The sequence below is a fragment of the Salvelinus alpinus genome, chromosome 11 (assembly GCF_045679555.1).
Source record: "Salvelinus alpinus chromosome 11, SLU_Salpinus.1, whole genome shotgun sequence".
Classification (NCBI taxonomy): Eukaryota; Metazoa; Chordata; class Actinopteri; order Salmoniformes; family Salmonidae; genus Salvelinus; species Salvelinus alpinus.
Window position 1 is genome coordinate 29,487,267 of NC_092096.1, and position 21,577 is coordinate 29,508,843.

A 21,577-nucleotide genomic window follows, 5' to 3' on the forward strand; every position below is an offset into this window, starting at 1 on the left:
TAACATGTATCTTTATTTAATAATAGTGAATGTGTGCGACAAGGTGATTAGCGGAGATATGCTATGAAAACAAAGTTGTTTACAAACAACGACGAGGACTAATGAGATTGTCAAGTTAAAACAAGACATTCGACAACTTGCTGGTGGTATACTGCTGTTGCAAACAGGCCTGGTAAACAAAACTATTGTAGCCTACATGGGAGGAGATACTTTCAACAGGACAACGAGACAACCAGAAGTTGGAGAGGAAGCCACATACTGACAACAGTTACAAGAGAAGACCCTTTTTGTCTCAACAAAAGAAAACAACACCGCAAATGAGATGTATTTCCTCCTATTGTTTACAAAAAAGCAATTGAATTGCGTTGTGTTAGGTTATCTTACATGCAACAACATCTATTACTGGTAGGCGGTGATTCAGTGTAGGCCTAACAGGGCCATGCAGTTCTAGCAGGAGCTCCCCACATCTACAGTAGCAATGCACTCTCTCACTATGCTGTTCCTTCCACCATTTCACTTCATGTTTTCACCCCGTACCTGATAAGCTACGTGCGTTTCAGGCAGGTAAGAGCTGGTAGTATTATATCCAGCTGTTTGGGGGACGGGCTCTGCAGCTCAAAGAAAAGACAAATTGATCCATGTGTTTTCAGGCCCCTAGTATTTTACCTTGTTTCGTGGCCTGTAGTCTATCCTGTTAGCCTGCCTCAGACGAAGCTACCAGTCTCAGGGTAAAGTGTTTGGAGGGAACATGCTCTCAGAGGGAGGCTCTGCATGTTTGCTACATCTCTGACAGTTTAATAACGGTTCAGCTGATGGGCGATCTCATTTGGTGTACAGCATCTGACTGAGTTACTCAGATTGTCTCTGAGTAATTTGTCACTTTGAGTAGTTGTTTTGTGATACTGGATGGTTCAGCGACCTGTTTGATTGTCACCATGTACAATTGGTTGATGTGAATGGGACTTAATGAGGAGGTATTGGCTGACAGCTCACTAACTGACACTGAACAACTCCTTCTATCTTAGGTCCTTTGCCCCTTAACAGTTGAACACAGCCTCTGAATAACTAGCGATACAGTAATTTACTTATCTGCTCTGACAGAAATCCCTAATCATTGCATTAGGCACAGAGCTAAACTGGACTAATCCCCATCAAATGTTTAAGTCCACCAATTTATATGTTAAAACATCCAACAATACAAACAGGACACACTTGTGGCTCACTAGAGAGAAGTGGATTAGAGAAAGGAAGTGGATGATTCAGTGAGGAGAGACTGAGGATGGGGGAGTCAGTATGTCCCTCGGCACATCTTTGTCCACCTCCAGCTAACATAAGCCTCGTCCCACACCTGAAATCTCTGCCATAACAGCCAAAGCTTTGCCCTTCCGGAATCAAACAGAGACAGTCACAAATCCCCTCTCTGTATTACCATGGCACATAAATGTTGCTTAAGGGCCTCTAGAGAAAGTCTTCTTCTAAATGTCTCCTCACCTTGTCATGGTGACATCACCCTGCTGAAGACATTGCATTCACACTCTAGGGAGCCCAGCCAGTCAGTATTTGACATTTCCCTTGAGAGGATGGGACACAGATGCCAGATGCCCGATCTGGGGCTGCAGTCTGGTTACTCATTTGACTAAATGGGTAACACCTTATTTGTAGATGCTCTACGGACTATCAGTAACATTTCAACTAACTATCTACTAACCCTAACCCTAGTCCTAACACTAACCGTAACCCTTATCCTAACCCTAAACTTAAGCCTTACCTTAGCCCTTATTTTAAACCTAACCTTTACCCTAACCCTAACCTTAGCAAGTAGTTGCTTATCAATAGATAATGTGTTGATAGTATGACCATTTGTAAAGTATCCAGACTATCCAAATCAAACGTGACCTAGATGGTGTTCAACAAGTAATATTTATTTTCTCTCTAAAATGTAGGGGTCAAAATCATTGACACCCCTAAAGATTCTTATAAATAAAATAGTCAAAAGTTTAATATTTTATCCCATGTTCATAGCACGTAATTACTACATCAAGCTTGTGACTACAAACTTGTTGGATGCCTTTGCATTTTGATTTGGTTGTGTTTCAGATTATTTTGTGCTCAATAGAAATGAATGGTAAATAATGTATTGTGTCATTTTGGAATCACTTTTATTGTAAATAAGAATAGAATATGTTTCTAAACACTTCTACATTGATGTGGATGCTACCATGATTACGGATAATCCTGTGAATAATGATGAGTGAGAAAGTTACAGAGGGTCAAAGATCATACCCCCAAGACTTGTGTCTTGCCCAACTCACACCTCCCCCTTGAGCTTAATGAGCTGGCCTAGGTTATCCCTGCTTCAAGCCTATTACCCACAGGCATTGCCCTTCCAGCCCAGTCCCGATCCCAGCAACACACTGATACCAGTGGCGTAGAGCTCGGCGGCCGACAGCTGGAGTGGAAGAAACCTTTTTATTAAAAACCACTCAGTGGGGTGTCCAGCTCAGGGGTAGGGCGACCCGTAGTTCATCAGGCTCTATCCTGGATTATAAGACCAGGGAAACTATAAGACCAGGGGAACTATAAGACCAGGGGAACTATAAGACCAGGGAAACTATAAGATCAGGGGAACTATAAGACCAGGGAAACTATAAGACCAGGGGAACTATAAGACCAGGGAAACTATAAGGCCAGGGAAACTATAAAACCAGGGGAACTATAAGGCCAGGGAAACTATAAGACCAGGGAAACTATAAGGCCAAGGAAACTATGAGACCAGGGGAACTATAAGACCAGGGAAACTATAAGACCTGGGGAACTATAAGACCAGGGAAACTATAAAACCAGGGAAACTAGAGTGATGGGTATACTTTCTACGCTTGGCAACTGTTATTTTTAAATAAATATTTTGTTTTACACCTTCGGGTGCGCGTCACCTGTGGACCTGGAGTTACTCACCGTAATGGGACCTAGTGTCCCACGACATTAAATGGTATAGTCACCGTGTCATGCCTTAGTCCCACGAGACTAAATGGTATAGTCACTGTGTCATGCCTTAGTCCCACGAGACTAAATGGTATAGTCACTGTGTCATGCCTTAGTCCCACGAGACTAAATGGTATAGTCACCGTGTCATGCCTTAGCCTAACATCCTAAGACATTGCTATACACACCCCATGCATGGACCCACATGGTAACAAAGAGAGGAGGCCCTCTGTTTTATTTTGGTCACTCTAGCAAGAGGAAATCCACTCCCTGTTTTTATTTAAGCAAAGCCTTTTACAATCAGTCTACTTGTCCTATGGATACCCAAGCCAATCCTAGGGTATCCAACCCGATCCTGTTCCTCCTAAAGAAAAATACTAATCATATGACCATGCCCGTGTGGGTAAAAGAACGGAGGCTTACCTCTAAATGATGTCTTAGAAGAATTCAGAAAAAGGCTCTGCCCCCAACAACAGTGTTCCGAAGACTGAAGCAAAAACAACAACAGTAAATCATTTGGCAAAATAAATCCCCAAAAAGAGAGAGGTCCAAAAAATAGGCTCTGAAACAAAGAAAGCAGACCCCTTCTAACATGCAAAGACATATATATTCAAGGCTCCCTCACACACTCCTCCCCACAAACCGGTTACATGAAATTCATACAATACTGTAATTTCCCCTTATTCAACCACTCCCTTAAAACTGGTTACATCTGGTCTATAATGGACTGCCCCTCCCCAAACCCCCAGTCCCCGTTGTTATTGTCTTCTTCCAGGACGTCAAAAAAGGGGGTGAGTGGAAGTTCACGTTTCACTGCACATCCCCTCCGTTCTGGTAATTCCCCCGGCTCCACTTTTGGGTGAAGGTGAAGGTGCTGACGATGGAAGTAAGCCTGCTGATGCTGCAATCCCTGGCTGACCGCGAGCGGAGATGCTCGGCCCTCTCGTTCCGTTTTTTCTGATTTTCACGATGAATTCCCGCCTTTATGGCCTCCTGCTCCCTTCGACTCAGAATTAGCTGTAGCTTAGCAGGAGTGAGTGTTACATCCAACCCCCGAGTCACAACACATGCTCACCTCTCACCATTACCAATAACAGGGGAGGTTAGTATGTCTTGGGGGTATGATCTTTGACCCTGTGTAACTTTCTCACTCATCAGTTTTCACGATTCATTTCTCCATTGTTTTCAGCATACAATGTAGCTCATTATTTGAATTCTTTATTTTATACAGTCTTTATTGCTCATCTTTATCAAGGGTGTCAATCATTTCTGAACTCACTCTATATCCCCCAGTGATTGGTGCTGAGACACAAAACGTGACAGGGAGATAATGGTGCCATTACAGCCTGTGAGGTGAATAATGACATCTCCCCTGCAGTCGTTGACTTACAGGTGTAGGCTTCCAGCTGTACAGCGGCCCCGCTGTGCGTGTGTACAGTTCAAATCACCTGAGGCGAGGCCTGGAGGCTCAAGCACGGCCATCAATCATTGAGGTTGCCTCTCATCAGTCATCAGTCATCACTGAGATCCAGTGCACCTGGGTGATCTACACCATAGACTGCACTCATACACAAAAGCACACATCTCAGGCTCCTAAAGATGGCGATTTTATATGTTTATTTTCTATTGCCCTGTCATGTACACTGTTTCCTCCTTGGCTAAAACATATTTTTTAATGTTAGATTATCTTATGAATATATCTATATTTCTATTGCCATCCTGTGATTTGTGGTGTAGTCCCATCTCCCATGTCATTGATTTCCACGGTCCCCATTTCCCCATGTTTAGTAAGTTTAAAAGAAAAACGCCAAGGAGAGTCTGTTGCTGCTGTGGGGTGGATGTGTGAATAAATAAGTTGAGTATTGTTCCACATTTGAACTTAGCTGGTCCTGGAGCTGGATCACTAGAGCTAATAATTGCCTGTGCCCTTTGGGAGGCAGTGTCACGACTTCCACCGAGGTCGGCTCCTCTCCTTGTTCGGGCGGCGTTTGGCGGTCGACGTCACCGGCCTTCTAGCCATCGCCGCTCCATTTTTCATTGTTCCATTTGTTTTGTCTTGTTCCCCGCACACCTGGTTATCATTCCCTAATTACATTGTGTATATATTTTCCTCTGTTCCCCCCATGTCCTTGTGTTACATGTTCAGTGTGTTGCGCCAGGCTGGTTATTGCCCCCTGGCTATTCTTGTGTAACCCATAGGAGGTTGGATTTTTACATTTGTTTTTGTGACTGTATTTAGCGTAGTTCTCTTTTGCATGTTGGCTGGAGGTTTGGCGCTGTTGCGTCCGTTCGTTGTGCTTCTGCCCAATAAAGAGTGCGCCTGCTCACAACTCTCTGCTCTCCTGCACCTGCCTTCAAACACCAGTAGCGCATACGCTGACAGGCAGGGAGGGCCAACTTCTCCCTTTTTCTGCATTTGTGTGGGTATCCTTCACTTTGTCTGTACCGTCTAACGCCAGACAAGTCAGATCACCAGTATGCAAAACGTTAAAAAAACTTTTCTTCCGAAATCTAATAAATCAAACTGATAGTTTTGACCAAAATGTTTTTTTTAGGTATACTTTCCAGGTAATATTTGTTAGATTCACAAGCGATGACTTCTGACTTCACCTATGTCCTGGGAGACACACAAGCTTAATTTCATCTTGATTCTGTATAAAACATGCAAGGGAATGTGATTACAGGGGAACGGGTTATTTAGCTGCACTTAAAGTGCTGCATTACGCTGACTCCCCAGGGTACAGATTCTCATTCCCATCTCCGAGCACTGATTCAAGGTTTCAGATGATTAGATGCGTTTTTATTGCCTGCCCTCCATGGGAATACACAGGGTTAAGGCCTTTGTTTACTGCGCTGTTTGTGGCGAGGCATGCCTGGAATACACAAGCCTTCCTCACTGCACCACAGCAGAACATTTTTTCGGGATAGTAAAACGTTTTCAGTGTACACGTAAACGACTAAAATCAGACATAAAGTATGTAGAAAAACAGATAATGAGAACTAACAATCTCTCAAATTAAAGTCGGGGAGAAACCCATTAATTTTGTTATAATGTTTGAGTCACTCAGACAGTGTAACGGCGGTCCTCCTCCTCTTCATCCGAAGAGGAGGAGCAGGGATTGAACCAAGGTGCAGCGCGTTGAAATGACATGAATGATTTATTAAATAAACAAAACGAACAAACACGAAAACGAACTATACTTGAAAATGATACAAAATAACAAAACGAAAGTAGACAGACCTAGACGACGAACTCACATAAAACAAGAAGAACGCACGAATAGGACATATAGACTACACAAACCGAACAAACCGTACACAGTCCCATATGGTGAAAACATCGACACAGACACAGGAGACAACCACCCACAAACAAACCTTGTGAACAGCCTACCTAAATATGACTCTCAATTAGAGGAACGCCAAACACCTGCCTCCAATTGAGAGCCATACCAGGCAACCCTAAACCAACATAGAAACAGACAACATAGAATGCCCACCCAAACTCACGTCCTGACCAACTAACACACAAAACTAAACAGAAAACAGGTCAGGAACGTGACAGACAGCATAAGAACATGACAGAAGCCGTGGCAAATTGTATAGAATTGCAGGAAATAAGCTTTAAAACAAGTCTCTGCGGCCAAGAGGACGGCCTCAAATATGTTCGGTCAGAGACATCACCACTGGTCACGCCCACTACCACGCCCCCCCCCCACGATCAATAACGTTCAACACTCCTCTCAGTGGTATTACATGGGTCTGTTCCAGGAAGAACATATCAGGTTAGTTACTAATGCTGCTGAGCTTAAGGGCAGGCTGATTCCAGTGCAGTTAGTCGTGGGGAAATAAATGCTGATATTGAATGTCTGCAGTTCTATCTAAAGAGGTTGTCTTAGGATCAAAGTTGTCTTTTAGTGGAATGTCAGAATCAGACTACATGTTGCTCAAGTCACCAATGTGTACACACACACCTGAAAATGTTATGATGTGAAAATCAGTCAGAACAGCATTTAGACTGTACTAGGCGTTGTGTCCGTGCCCTATTGTCTGTACAAACCCATTTGAATGAAAGTGTTTTGGAATTGTTTACAGATGAAATGTTGATCTTTCATCTCAGCAGAGCTCCTGTGGATTTTCAACTGCCGCTGTGAGGTTGACAACCCGGTTAGGTAAATATTGGCTTGTTTCATCACCAGTGTGTGTTAAGTGCATGCAAAATGGGAGATGGTATTGAATACACCCACACACCCACACATCAATAAACTGACAGTATGCTATATTTGTGATTCCTATAGGCTACTGGACATTGAGGTGTTAGTCATTGGAAGTTTAATGGTTGTGATCTTGTCGAGTTGGTGGATGCCGTCTTAGAAAATTTCATCAAAAAATGAAAAAGGCAATTTCCACGATCTATTCTCATTAGGCTATATGGTGGTGAATGCGTTCATGAAGACTGTAATCTTCAGTCACTGGATTATGTATACTGTATGTAGTTTATTCAATATGGTTTGCGTTCATTTCCTTGGAGCATCAAACCCAGTGGGATCATAATGTGAGCCACAGGACCTTTCCCTTGACAGCAGCCTGGAGAAACCTATACATTTGAACCCAGAGCGTGATCCACATCTCATGGGATGTTTTGGCCTTTATATACCTCCCATGGAAAGATGTCTCTCTGATATTGCAAACAGCTTGGGAGGCAGACAAGCAGTCATCAGATCAAATCAAATGTGATTTTTCACATGCGCCGAATACAACAGGTGTAGACCTTACCGTGAAATGCTTGCTTACAAGCCCTTAACCAACAATGTAGTTCAAGAAATAAAGTTGAGAAAAGATTTACTAAATAAACTGAAGTGAAAAATAAATCTCAAAGTAACACAAGAAAATTACATAACAATAACAAGGCTATAAACAGGGGTACCGGTACCGAGTCAATGTGCGGGGGTACAGGTTAGTCGAGGTAATTTGTAATGTGACTATGCACAGATAATAAACAGTGAGTAGCAGCAGTGTAAAAACAAAGGGTCAATGTATATAGTCCGGGTGGTCATTTAATTAATTATTTAGCAGTCTTATGGCTTTGGGGTAGAAGGAGCCTTTTGGTCCTAGACTTGGCGCTCCGGTACCGCTTGCCGTGCGGTAGCAGAGAGAACAGTCTATGACTTGGGTGACTGGAGTCTTTGACAATTTTTGATGCCTTCCTCTCACACCGCCTAGTGTATAGGTCCTTGATGTCAGGAAGCTTGGCCCCAGTGATGTACTGGGCAATACGCACTACCCTCTGTAGTGCCTTACGGTCAGATGTTGAGCAGTTGCCATACCAGGCGGTAATGCAACTGCTCAGGATGCTCTCGATGGTGTAGCTGTAGATCTTTTTGAGGATCTGGGGACCCATGCCAAATCTTTTAAGTTTCCTGAGGGGGAAAAGGTGTTGTCGTGCCCTCTTTACAACTGTCGTGGTGTGTTTGGACCATGATAGTTCATTGGTGATATGGATACCAATGAACTTGAAACTCTCTACCAGCTCCACTTCAGCCCTGTCGATGTTATTAATGGGGGTCTGTCCGGCCCTCCTTTTCATATAATCCACAATCTGCTCCTTTGTCTTGCTCACATTGAGGGAGAGGTTGTTGTCCTGGCACCACACTGCCAGGTCTCTGACCTCCTCCCTATAGGCTGTCTCATCGTTGTCGGTGATCAGGCCTACCACTGTTGTGTCGTCAGCAAACTTAATGATGGTGTTGGAGTCGTGCTTGGCCACGCAGTCATAGGTGAACAGGGAGTACAGAAGGGGACTAAGCACGCACCCTTGAGGGCCTCACTGTTGAGTATCAGCGTGGCAGATGTGTTGTTGCCTACCCTTACCACCTGGGGGCAGCCTGTCAGGAAGTCCAGGATCCAGTTGCAGAGGGAGGTGTTTAGTCCCAGGGTCCTTAGCTCACTGATGAGCTTTGTGGGCACTAAGGTGTTGAACGCTGAGCTGTAGTCAATGAACAGCATTCTCACATAGTTGTTCCTTTTGTCCAGGTGGGAAAGGGCAGTGTGGAGTGTGATTGAGATTGCGTCATCTGTGGATCTGTTGGGGCAGTATGCGAATTGGAGTGGGTTTCCGGCATGATGGTGTTGATGTGAGCCATGACCAGCCTTTCAAAGCACTTAATGGCTACCGACGTGAGTGCTACGGGGCGGTATTCATTTAGGCAGGTTACCTTCACTTTCTTGGGCACAGGGACTATGGTGGTCTGTTTGAAACATGTAGGTATTACAGACTCGGTCAGGGAGAGGTTGCAAATGTCAGTGAAGACACTTGCCAGTTGGTCCGTGCATGCTTTGAGTACATGTCCTGGTAATCCGTCTTGCCCTGCGGCTTTGTGAATGTTGACCTGTTTAAAGGTCTTGCTCACATCGGCCATGGTGAGCGTGATCACACAGTCACCCGGAACAGCTGGTGTTCTCATGCATGCTTCAGTGTTGCTTGCCTCGAAGTGAGCATAAAATACATTTAGCTTATCTGGTAGGATCGCGTCACTGGGCAGCTCTTGGCTGTTTCCCTTTGTAGTCCGTAATATTTGTCAAGCCCTGCCACATCCGACGAGCGTCAGAGCTGGTGTAGTAGGATTCAATCTTAGTCCTGTATTGATACTTTGCCTGTTTGATGGTTCATCTGAGGGCATAGTGGATTAGTGTCCCTCTTCTTGAAAGCGGCAGCTCTAGTCTTTAGCTCGATGCGGATGTTGCCTGTAATCCATGGCTTCTGGTTGGGAAATATACGTACAGTCACTGTGGGGACGGCGTCGTCGATGCACTTATTGATGAAGCTGGTGACTGAGATGGTATACTCTTCAATGCCACTGGATGAATTCTGGAACATTTTCCAGTCTGTGCTATTAAAACAGTCCTGTAGCGTAGCATCCTCATCATCTGACCACTTCCGTATTGAGCGAGTCACTGGTACTTCCTGCTTTAGTTTTTGCTTGTAAGCCATAATCAGGAGGATAAAATGATGGTCAGATTTGCCAAATGGAGGGAGAGGGAGAGCTTTGTATGCGTCTCTGTGTGTGCAGTAAAGGTGTTCTAGAGTTTTTTTCCCCGGCCACTAGGAGCACCGCTTCTGGATGAGCATTTTCTTGTTTGCTTATGGCCTTATACAGCTCGTTGAGTGTGGTCTTAGTACCAGCATTGGTTTGTGGTGGTAAATAGACGGCTACGAATAATATAGATGAGAACTCTCTTCGTAGATAGTGTGGTCTACAGCTTATCATGAGGTATTCTACCTCAGACGAGCAATACCTCGAGACTTCTTAAAAAATAAAACATTGCGCAACAGCAGTTATCCACTTCCCTCCGTATTATTGGCCAATGTGCAATCACACATTCTTACAATGAGATTTGGGCCTTGTCTTGACAAAGCAGTATATCCTTCGCTTCGGGACTCATAAAATAAAAACATCATCCAGTTTGAGGTGAGTAATCACTGTTCTGATGTCCAGAAGCTCTTTTCGGTCATAAGAGACGGTATCAGCAACATTATGTACAAAATGAGTTACAAACAATACGAAGAAATAAGGATTAGGAGCCCGTAAAACGGCAGCCATCCCCTCCGGCGCCATGTTTCCTCAGCATGGAAATGTCTGAGCAGGTGTGACAAAGCATACAGTTCACAGGCGCCGCTGAAGTGGCAGAGTGGACACAAAGCGCAAGGGGTTAATGGAGAGTTGACAAGCAGTAAATGACATTCAAGCCGGTGGAAAAACACTCTGGGGTGTGCAAACACTGCCTGCTGTCCTCTCCAGAGATCACTGACGGGCCATGTGGCACTGTACGTGTGTAGAAGATGGAAGTGTGTTGTCTGTGTGTGTATGTGTGTGTGTGTGTGTGTGTGTGTGTGTGTGTGTGTGTGTGTGTGTGTGTGTGTGTGTGTGTGTGTGTGTGTGTGTGTGTGTGTGTGTGTGTGTGTGTGTGTGTGTGTGTGTGTGTGTGTGTGTGTGTGTGTGTGTGCGTGTGCGTGTGCGTGTGTGTGCATTTGTGTGTGTCTGTGAGTGTGTGTGCGCATGTGTGTGTGTGTTGTGCATGAAGAGCAGAGTAACCTTGATCCTCCCAGATAGTATGTGACACCTCCTCATCAGCTTGGGTCGGTCCCCACTGTGAGGGTTAACCGAATCATAAAAACACCTCTGCTCTCCCTCCATTGCTTCCATTGCTTTAGATCACATGTCAAACCCATTCCACAGAGGGCCAAGTGTCTGCGGGTTTTCGCTCCTCCCTTGTACTTGATTGATGAATTAAGGTCACCTATTAGTAAGGAACTCCCCTCACCTGGTTGTCTAGGTCTTCATTGAAAGGAAATAATAAAAACCAACAGACGCTAGGCTCTCTATTGGTTGAGTTTGACACCTCTGCTTTAGATGAACCCCCTCTACTCCTTAGAAGATGCAGAGCCCACAACCTGACCTTTACATGCCACTTCCTAGAAATTACATTCATCCTGATTTACCACAAATGATACTTCCCCTATACCAGGTCTGTCAGTTTAAGGTGCCCTCTATTCCTCTCCCCTGTCTGCACGGCTCTCTAAGAATGCACATATATGTGCTTATTCAAATTCTGGCTAGTTTTCTACAGCAGTCTCCAACGCCATCTGTGAAAAATGACAGTGTCATGTACGACCTCTAGCGTCCTGTCAGACCACACCACCAATAGGGCTGTGCTGATTTACAGCACTAGAGGAGGAGCTCTTTATACAGGAACAACTTAGCAAATGCCACAAAATAGACCTTGGACAATGTAATGCAAAGGTTCAACTCATAGGTAATTCCTGAAGATGAAGCATTAGCCAACTATAGGACTAACTGTTGTGCTCTACAACGTTTATCTGAAAAATGTAGTCCTTCCTAACCCAGTTATGCAAATACCACAGTATGACAGTATGAATATGCAAAGTTGTTTTTGTCAGATGAAGAGCAAGAGAAATATAACCTATCACTTAGCTTGCTTTCAATTGGTAACAGTTTCTGAGCCATATGGGCAGGTCAAATATCGCACAGTGATTTGGCAAAATTGCTATGGAAAACAAAGATACACACAGCCCAAATTCTAATGACAAAGTCCTCAATGTAATAAAAGTTCTCAAGCAGACGAGTCAATTTCCTCCTGTCACATTGAGTGTCTGCGCGTGGCTGCCGCCACTTGACAAACACAATCACACTGCTTACCCAATTGCTACCAATATTGCCTTTCACTACACATTACTGCGTTCATAATTTACCTTCGACCGAAAAACACTTGACGTATGTTTCCTGTGTTAGATGAACGGTAATTAGCAGTCTTTATGTATTGGTGAAATTCGGTGCATTTTCAGTAATCTTGCGATCATATAAAATCTAAACTAGATACCATGTTTTTGAAGTTAGGACAACCATTGTTTATGCACTGAAAGAATGCAGACCTCCTATACAAACAGGGATAATTAAGTTAAATTAGACTTTATAATACAGCAAGACTTCTGACACGGCAGAAAGTAAGAGTTGTTATCTCTAGTGAAGTCTTGTTTTGGCTCATCCTCTGTGGAAAGTGTCCCAGGTGTCATTGTTGGCAGACGGATGTGCCATGTTTTCCACTGGGCTACAAGGACAGTAGCGGCACCCCTGAAATAGCTAATTATGGACAGGCAGAGATATTAACGCCAACATCTGGCAGCCAGGTCATCACTCTGGCGGAATGCCGTAGGTGACAACTGCCGGGACAGGCATCATGTTTGGGAGGGGGTAATGGCATGGAAAGAATGTACACAATGGTAACTGTCACTGGTTCACCTTGATGGGTTAACACTCTAAAAACAGACACTTCCCATCAGCTTGTCACTATATTTGCAGTATTCTTCCCTGCGGTGCTAATGACTGGCAAATATACAAATATTTGTTTTTGAATCGAAATATAACTAAATCCTGCTGTGGCATGTAGCAATATATAGTGCTGGGTTCAGCCTCATTGGAGAAGACCGAGGTATCCTGGAAAACAGAATCACTACAGTGTTGTGCTTGGCTGAGGCTACGGTCATGAAACTTATTACACTTGTGTCATGACGTTGCCCTCTTTGGGTACAGCAAGCCCCATCCCCCTCTCCCTGCCTCCTACAACTAGGCTGCTGTGGTCAGAGAGGTCGTAAATTCCTGGAAGAGATTGTCTCCTCATGGACACAGTATAGAGACAGAGTGAGCTTTCATAGAGAACAAAGGAATTTCTTCCACCTCACAGAAGTTGAGGTCCGAACAACATTTACGTTCCGGAGAAGGTATAAAAGATCGGTGAAGAATCCAGCTACGAACTGGTCCGTTTGTTACAACTTGGGGAAGCTCATGGGAGACGGTGCGGCTACATTACCATAACGCTGTTTATATAATAGCCTCAGATATGAGTTTTACATCTAATTGTTGTATAAAATGAATGAGTGAGGATGATACTATTTGTAAAATTGTGTAATGTGATTTTGGACTGTTTAATGAAGGAAACTCCAATTCCCTTTTGAGTTTAACTAAATCAGAGGACCGCCCATGAGCCCAGTTAGGGTCAGGCATCCTGGGACAAGCCCTTTTCTGCAATTCCGAATAAAACCCATTCTATAATTAAACGAATGAATGTCACTCTGAACTATCCCCTCTAACGACATACAGAGAGAGAGAGACGGACAATTCTACAAAAGAAACAAACTTTTCAACAGCGATCAAGACGACACACTGAGCGTAAATATATATATTGATTGCAGTTGTTCCCGAATGAGTGAGCGTTCATGTGCAAAGGATTAGTGTTTCAATTGTTGTAATTATCAACTCTGTAGTGACTTCTCAGGTGAACCCCACTCCCCCTTTTGTCTAACAAGCCGCCATGCCTGTTTAGCCCACTAGGGCACATTCTCCTATTATTTCTTGTAACCATATTTACTTTGTTTGTTTGTTTGTTTATGCATTTCTGTGAATTATTTAGTTAGTAATAAATAAATGATTTAAGACAATATGGATGACTCATAGTGAAGACTGGGTTCGTGCAGATAACCAACAATTTACGACGTTTGGAATGAGACTAACGTGAGGTAAAGTAAATAATTCATTAATTAAGAAGACGAATTGATCAGATATGAAAATATCTGAAAAGTTATTGTAGGAAAATTATAACTTTATAATCTGAATATTTTCCTTGGTGCCCCGACTTCCTAGTTAATTACAGTTACATGATTAATCAGTTTAATCGCGTAATAATAATTACAGAGAGTTATTTGATAAATAAGTCTTCAGTTTAATGATGCCAAAGACACGACACATGGTAATGTGACGCTCTACATGGCCACTGTCATCAGTTGAGCGTATCTCCCAGGTTATACGCTCCCGTAGAGAATGACAATATATCCTGTTTCCTTTTTTATACTGCTGGGGGACTCTCCTGTTGTCCACAGCCATCCATACTGTGCATGACAATGAGCGGGACTGCCGCTGGCTCATTGTGGTTTTCACACGGTTCCGCACCGCCTCTCCACTCTCTAGGTGTTTGTGGCTCAGTAGTCGTATCATGTTGCAGAAATAACCCATTGGCCCTGCCCTGCGCTGAGGCCTCCTCTATAAAGCTTGGTTCCATTACGCCCTGTTCTACAGTGAAGGTCCAGAGCCAGTTGTCTCACGGGTACAGGGAGAGGAACAGGTGTCTGGATATTTTACAGATGCTGGGAACAAACTTGGAGCAACATGGAATTAGGGAATTAATGGAAACAATTTGGTCCAGTAATTAGATTATGGAAATGAAGCACACCTGGTGTGAAGGAGCACATCCTCCAATCTGATGAACAAAGTCTTCAGTGATTATGAATAGAGCAATCTACAGTACACTACATATACAAAAGTATGTGGACATCCCTTCAAATGAGGGGATTTGGCTATTTCAGCCACACCCTTTGCTGACAGGTGTACAACATCGAGCACACAGCAATGTAATCTCCATAGACAAACATTGGCAGTAGAATGGCCTTACTGAAGAGCTCACTGACTTTTTATTTAGACAATGCCCCCGTGCACAAAGCGACGTCCATACAGAAATGGTTTGTTAAGATTGGTGTGGAAGAACTGGCCTGCACAGAGCCCTGACCTTAACCACACCGAACACCTTTGGGATGAATTGTAACGCTGACTGCGAGCCAGGCCTAATCGCCCAACATCAGTGGCCGACCTCACTAATGCTCTTGTGACTAAATGGAAGCAAGTCCCCGCAGCAATGTAGAAAGCCTTCCCAGAAGAATGGAGGCTGTTATGACAGCAAAGGGGGGGACCAGCTACATATTAATGGCCATGATTTTGGAATGAGATGTTCGACAAGCAGGTGTCAACATAGTAGTGTATGTAAGGACTTTGGAATGTGATGATTTGGCGAAATGGAAGTGTGAACAAAAACGTTATTTATATTGGTCGCTGAATGTTGATAATACTGGTATGATATGGTTAGTATGGTGGTTTTGAGGATTTATAACGACTCTAGCTGTCACGCCCTGGCCATAGAGAGGCATTTATTCTCTATTTTGGTTAGGCCAGGGTGTGACTAGGGTGGGAATTCTAGTTTCTTTATTTCTATGTTTTCTATTTCTTTGTTTTTGGCCGAGTGTGGTTCCCAATCAGAGGCAGCTGTCTATCGTTGTCTCTGATTGGGAATCATACTTAGGCAGCCTTTTTCCCACCTGTGTTTTGTGGGTAGTTATTTTCTGTTTAGTCTCTGTTACCTGACAGAACTGTTCGCTTTCGTTTTGTTACTTTGTTCGAGTGTTTCTTTGATAAATAAAATCATGAACACTTTCCATGCTGAGCTTTGGTCCCCTCATTCTGACGACAGGCATTACACTAGCCTCATTCTGTGCATTGCCTTTTCACTGCATTAAGAGAGTTCGTCTCTTTCTCTCTCTCTCTGAATGTATTACATTGAGGACATCAATTGACTCTGGGTAATGAGCCCTTATTGCACGAGTTGTTGTACAGTGCATGGCTCAGTCTCATAATGTGTGGGATGTGGAGGACTCAATGCACTATCCACTTTATGGGAGAGACAAGGACAAGAGATATGCATTCAGGTCAAGATGAAATGTTTTCTTTAGTAGATTAAGGCCATTCGAAACGCCTCGTCTGATTGGTTTTACTCTCAGCACCAAAATACCAAAGTCATGACTCATAGAGTACTTTAGGTTTTATGCCAGTATGAACAGCCAGGACATCTCGGTGATTGGATGAGTCAAGTGTTATTTGAGAATGCACAGTGAATTGCACACCGGATTCAGCATGGTATTCAGGGGACAGTCTTTCCTAGAATGTGTTATTAGATGTTAACTTGCTGGTAGGTACTATGTTTTAACTGTCATACAGCACAAGCGGAGTCCTCTCACACGTACAGTGCATTCGGGAAACTATTCAGAGTCCTTCACTTCCCCCCCCAAAAAAAAATTACGATGCAGCCTTATTCCAAAATGGATTAAATGTATGTTTTTCTTCATCAATCTACACACAATACCCCATAATGGTAAAATGAAAACAGGTTTTTAAAAACAGAAATACCTTATTTACATAAGTATTCAGACCCTTTGCTATGAGACTAGAAATTGAGCTCAGGTGCATCCTGTTTCCATTGATCATCCTTGAGATGTTTCTACAATTTGATCGTAGTCCACCTGTGGTAAATTCAATTGATTGGACATTATTTGGAAAGGCACACACACCTGTCTATATAAGGTCCCACAGTTGACAGTGCATGTCAGAGCAAAAAACAAGCCATGTTGAAGGAATTGTCCGTAGAGCTCAGAGACAGGATTGTGTCGAGCCTCACATTTCTGCAGCATTGAAGGTCCCCAAGAACACAGAGGCCTCCCCTCGCACCCCCCTGATTCAGAGGGGTTGGTTTAAAGGCATTCAGTTGAAGGCATTCAGTTGTACAACTGACTAGATATCCCCCTTTCCTTTCCTTTCTTAAATGGAAGAAGTTTGGAACCACCAAGACTCTTCCTAGTGCTGGCCGCCCGGCCTAACTGAGCTATCGGGGGAGAAGGGCCTCATTCAGGGAGGTGACCAAGAAGCCGATGGTCACTCTGACAGAGCTCCAGAGTTCCTCTGTGGAGATGGGAGAACCTTACAGAAGGACAACCATCTCTGCAGCACTCCACCAATCAGGCATTAATGGTAGAGTGGCCAGACGGAAGCCACTCCTCAGTTAAAGACACATGACAGCCTGCTTGGAGTTTGCCAAAAGGCACCTAAAGGACTCTCAGACCATGAGAAACAAGATTCTCTGGTCTGATGAACCAAGATTGAACTATTTGACCTGAATGCCAAGCGTCACATCTGGAGGAAAACTGGCACCATCTCTACGGTGAAGCAAGGTGGTGTCAACATCATGTTGTGGGGATGTTTTTCAGTGGCAGGGACTGGAAGACTAGTCAGAATTGAGGGAAAGATGAACGGCGCAATGTACAGAGAGATCCTTGATGAAAACCTGCTTGAGAGTGCTCAGGACCTCAGACTGGGGCGGAAGTTCACCATCCAACAGAACAACGGCCCTAAGCCCACAGCCAAGACAATGCAGGAGTGGCTTCGGGACAAGTCTCTGAACGTCCTTGAGTGGCCTAGCCAGACCCCGGACTTGAATCCGATCTAACATCTCTGGAGAGACCTGAAAATAGCTGTGCAGCGATGCTCCCCATCCAACCTGACAGAGCTTGAGAATTCTGCAGAGAAGAATGGGAGAAACTCCCCAAATACAGTTGTGCCAAGCTTGTAGCGTCATACCCAAGAAGACTCGAGGCTGTAATCACTGCCAAAGGTGCTTCAACAAAGTACTGAGCTAAGTTTCTCAATACTTATGTAAATGTGATATTTCAGTTTTTATGTTTAATACATTTGCAAAAATTTCTAAAAACTGTTTTTGTGGGGTATTGTATGTAGATTGATGAGGATTTTTTTTTTTTTAATACATTTTAGAATAAGGCTGTAACGTAACAAAATGTGGGAAAAGTCAAGGGGTCTGAATACTTTCTGAATGCACTGTATCTAATCAGTATAATGGAGTTTATCCTACTTCAATCACAAATGGAATCTTAACCTTGTAAACTGAATAGAGTTACAGCAATCATTTAAATTCACACCATAGATATAATAAAGCATTAATACTTTTTTCCAAATATAGGCCCCCTCTTTAAAGAGAACACAGGACGCCTGTGTCGTTCTCCTTGCCATGATGTCGCTCTCTCTCCTTCTGTGTGAATCAGCGGGGCTGTCTACTCAATCTTAATTGCCCTGTATAGTGTTCTGCCAGCATCGCCGTCACCACGCTCCTGTCCTCTCCCCGTCCCCCCTCTGTGTCCTGCTTGTGATGTATTGCTCCTGCACTCTCCGTAGATGGAAAGTTCTGCTGCTCATTAAGATGGAGGAAGATAGCAGGAGTGGAAGGAAAGGCAGAAGAAAGGAAGGAGATAAAACATGGGCCTGTTGGATTTCTTCCACTTCATTGTTTTCGTATTTTCAACCTCTTCCTCTCCCTTTCTCCTTTGACGCAGAGCTTGACATCGTCCTTGAGCAGGTTGTTCCATTCACCTGTATGTTCTTGCCTGCTTTCCTGGCTGCTCTTGTTTGCACAGGTCAGATAGAATGGATGTATAACACATAGGAATAGCTCAAGGGAAAATGTGCTATAGTTAAAGGGAATACCTATAACCATACTACCCTGTTCACATTACTTGGCAGTTTTTCAGCAGGGTCAAGTTGTCTCTGAACCGCACCTTTTGAACTGTAGCTTGACTCATTTTCTTACCGCCAGGTACAATCCAGGACACACTCTTGCAACCTGTCTAGCTTCCTCACAGTGGGTTGTGGGAATTGCGGTTCAAGAATCATTAATGTATGAAGGTTCTCTGTGGTCATTGACCTGCAGTAGAATCTGTCTAACACTTGTAAAGAGACAACTTCAACTGTGTCAGATAAGGGAGAAACAAAATGTGCCACATGCCAGACAAGTGGGCGACAACATCCCTTGCAGTAATCTCCAGCCCAAAGCCCTGTGGGGTGTGATGTGTGACTGGAAATGAAACAGGCTGACGGATGCTAATCCACGGAATACAACCTTGATCCAAGCATCAGATTCACAATGCACAGCAATCACAGACACTAAGACTTTGAGAGGCGATGTCATGTCAGGACAGGTGGGAGCAGAGAGGGTGATCGTGACAGAAATCACTTAGGTAGGTCTTATCTCTGCTTCATTTTACTGTCATTACCTCTCATTCCCCTCCCAATGCAAAAGCCTCAGTATAGATTAATTCATGACAGGTTGTATATAACCCGACCACGCATCTTGCTATTAGCACAGAGTTAAAAAGAAGATGGAATTCACACGGTACCTCAGAGCCCGTTAATGGGATTTCTCGCAATGTCTGCTTTCCTGACCTTAACACGCCTGCATAGTGTGTTAATCAGCTTCCATCAGTCACTCAACATTGCTTATTGTTTATGACTTTTTCTGTGTTGGACCTAACATTATAACACTTTAGATAATGGTTACATATTTTCACCAATACCAGGTATTCTTGATCAGTCCTCTCAAAAAGATGCTTATGAATGTCCTAATACCCATTGACATTGTCAGAACAAGCCTCTTAAAATTGCTAAAAAACGAACTCCTCCAATTAGCTCTGTCTCGAAAGCCCAGCTTTATATTTCACAGGCACTGTCATAAATTAATCACGCTGTATATTAAACACTTCAGTTTCCCACTTTTCTCTCAACTCATTTGCATTACAGTGAGGGGCTGTCCCGGCAGGAATAGCTGTCCAAAACAGTTACTGCTTCATTAAATGATGTTCACAGAGTTTACTAATAGTGCCTGATTTCTTAGACAATGATCACATAGTTTACTTTTCAAACATGAACGGCCACAGGGGAAGAAGTGCAACAGAGTTGTATGAGCAAATTCTATAATTGAGCCAGGTACGCAGTACGATCAAGGGACTTTCCACTGAGGAAGATCAGCCTCAGTATTCATACAGTTCTTCAACAGGGACAGACAAACCAATAAGCCGTGAAGCCAGAACAAAATCAGCCTCATTAATTAATTAGGAATGTGGACGCAAGAAGAACTTATGATGCAGCGCTTTGGCAAATTGAAGACCCAAGGTCTCAGCTGCACAGTTAGCCCCCCTCTGCTCTCTTGCTCTCTCTCTCCTCGGCTGCAGAATTGCATTCCCCAGTGTTCTGATGGACACCACAACTCAGAATCTCCAGAGACACCAGGCTGCCGGACTTTGGCACATAAATCCCCACTCTCATGCCCCTCAAGACACGGCTAATTGGGTTTGCGGATTGGTAGGAGCAAAGACAGTGCGCCCAACACAGCATCTCATTAAAACTCGAGCCCAGAGCCAATCAAAAATCAAGGCCCAGCAGCACTGACTCCGATTAAGGTTATTTTTGTTTGTCAATGTGCTGACTTTGTCAGGGGACCCGGGCCTGAAGGAAACTTGCTGTCAAATCTGATTCTGTTAATTGGTGATGTCAGTTCTGAGTTAATGTGGCCTCTGGTCAGAAATGCCTTGAAAAGGGCAGTTCTTTGACCTGGATAGTTCTGCACTTCTGACTGCAACCACTTCGACACCATTTCTTCAGAATAGAGAAGAACCCTGCTCTGAAAGAGCACATCTAACTTCCAATTTGCACACAGCAGGCAACAGGATTACCACTTGCAAACCTAGTGAGTTATTCAACAGAACCAAAATTAGCTAAACATTACTGTTTCTCCTTTTGAACAGACGTATTCAGCTCCTAACTGTTTGCTCTACTTCAGTTGATTCGTACGAACTTTGTCCTGGTTTGCATCTTGCTTTGGGGTGTACTAGCAACACCTTTCCATAATGCCCTGACAGTCTTGCGTGTGTACAGCAGGCATGGCATGAAATCTCCATGAGAATTCACACTTGTGATCCTTTCACTACCTACTATGCCAACAGCCTGAGGTTTCACCAGGAGGGTTAGAGACAGGAAGCTAAGACATACAGGTGTCACTTCACTGAGGAAACACGTCTTGTCGCTACACATCATGTCAACTTGTCCACATTCATTAATGTGTAGATGTATGTACCAGCTATCGGTAGTTCCATTGTTCTGGGCTTTCCATCCCCAGTCAACATGCTTGACATTTAGCACGTGGACATACAGTATAGAGTATTGGTTTGTGCTAAATATGGTTTTGGAGAGACATGACTTGACCCAATTGATGATGACAAATGCAGAGCATAGCTGTTGCTAAGCAGGATACTGAACTTTATTCATGGTTCATTAACAGTTACAAAAAGCGAATTGCCGACTGATTGAAGGTATCCTATTTGTGCATTGATAATTGATATGTTTTAAAAAACGTTTTACCTTACTCTGAGCTAATGACTGCTGTGTGAGTTACTAGTCTTTTTTTTTGAGTTTATGTAGAACAAAACATACACTGCAACAGCAGAAATCGAATGCTGATTAGGGTCCTACTAGGACTTGTATGTTATGTCAAATTAACCAAGAACGAGCATAGAGCAGTAATC

The 21,577-nt window shown here is 43.7% G+C and overlaps 1 protein-coding gene across 3 annotated transcripts in view; it reads right to left on the bottom strand.

The window, feature by feature from the left end:
* Positions 1–21,577, bottom strand: part of LOC139533900 (muscarinic acetylcholine receptor M2-like) — an 80,197-nt gene that overhangs the window by 10,248 nt on the left and 48,372 nt on the right. The window contains exon 1 of one of the 3 annotated variants that reach the window (XM_071332381.1): positions 3,406–3,580. The exons of the other annotated variants lie outside the window; for them this stretch is intronic. The gene's annotated coding sequence lies outside the window, so the exon portion shown is untranslated. Of the gene's footprint in view, positions 1–3,405; positions 3,581–21,577 lie in introns of those variants that run through there. 3 annotated transcript variants of the gene reach the window in all.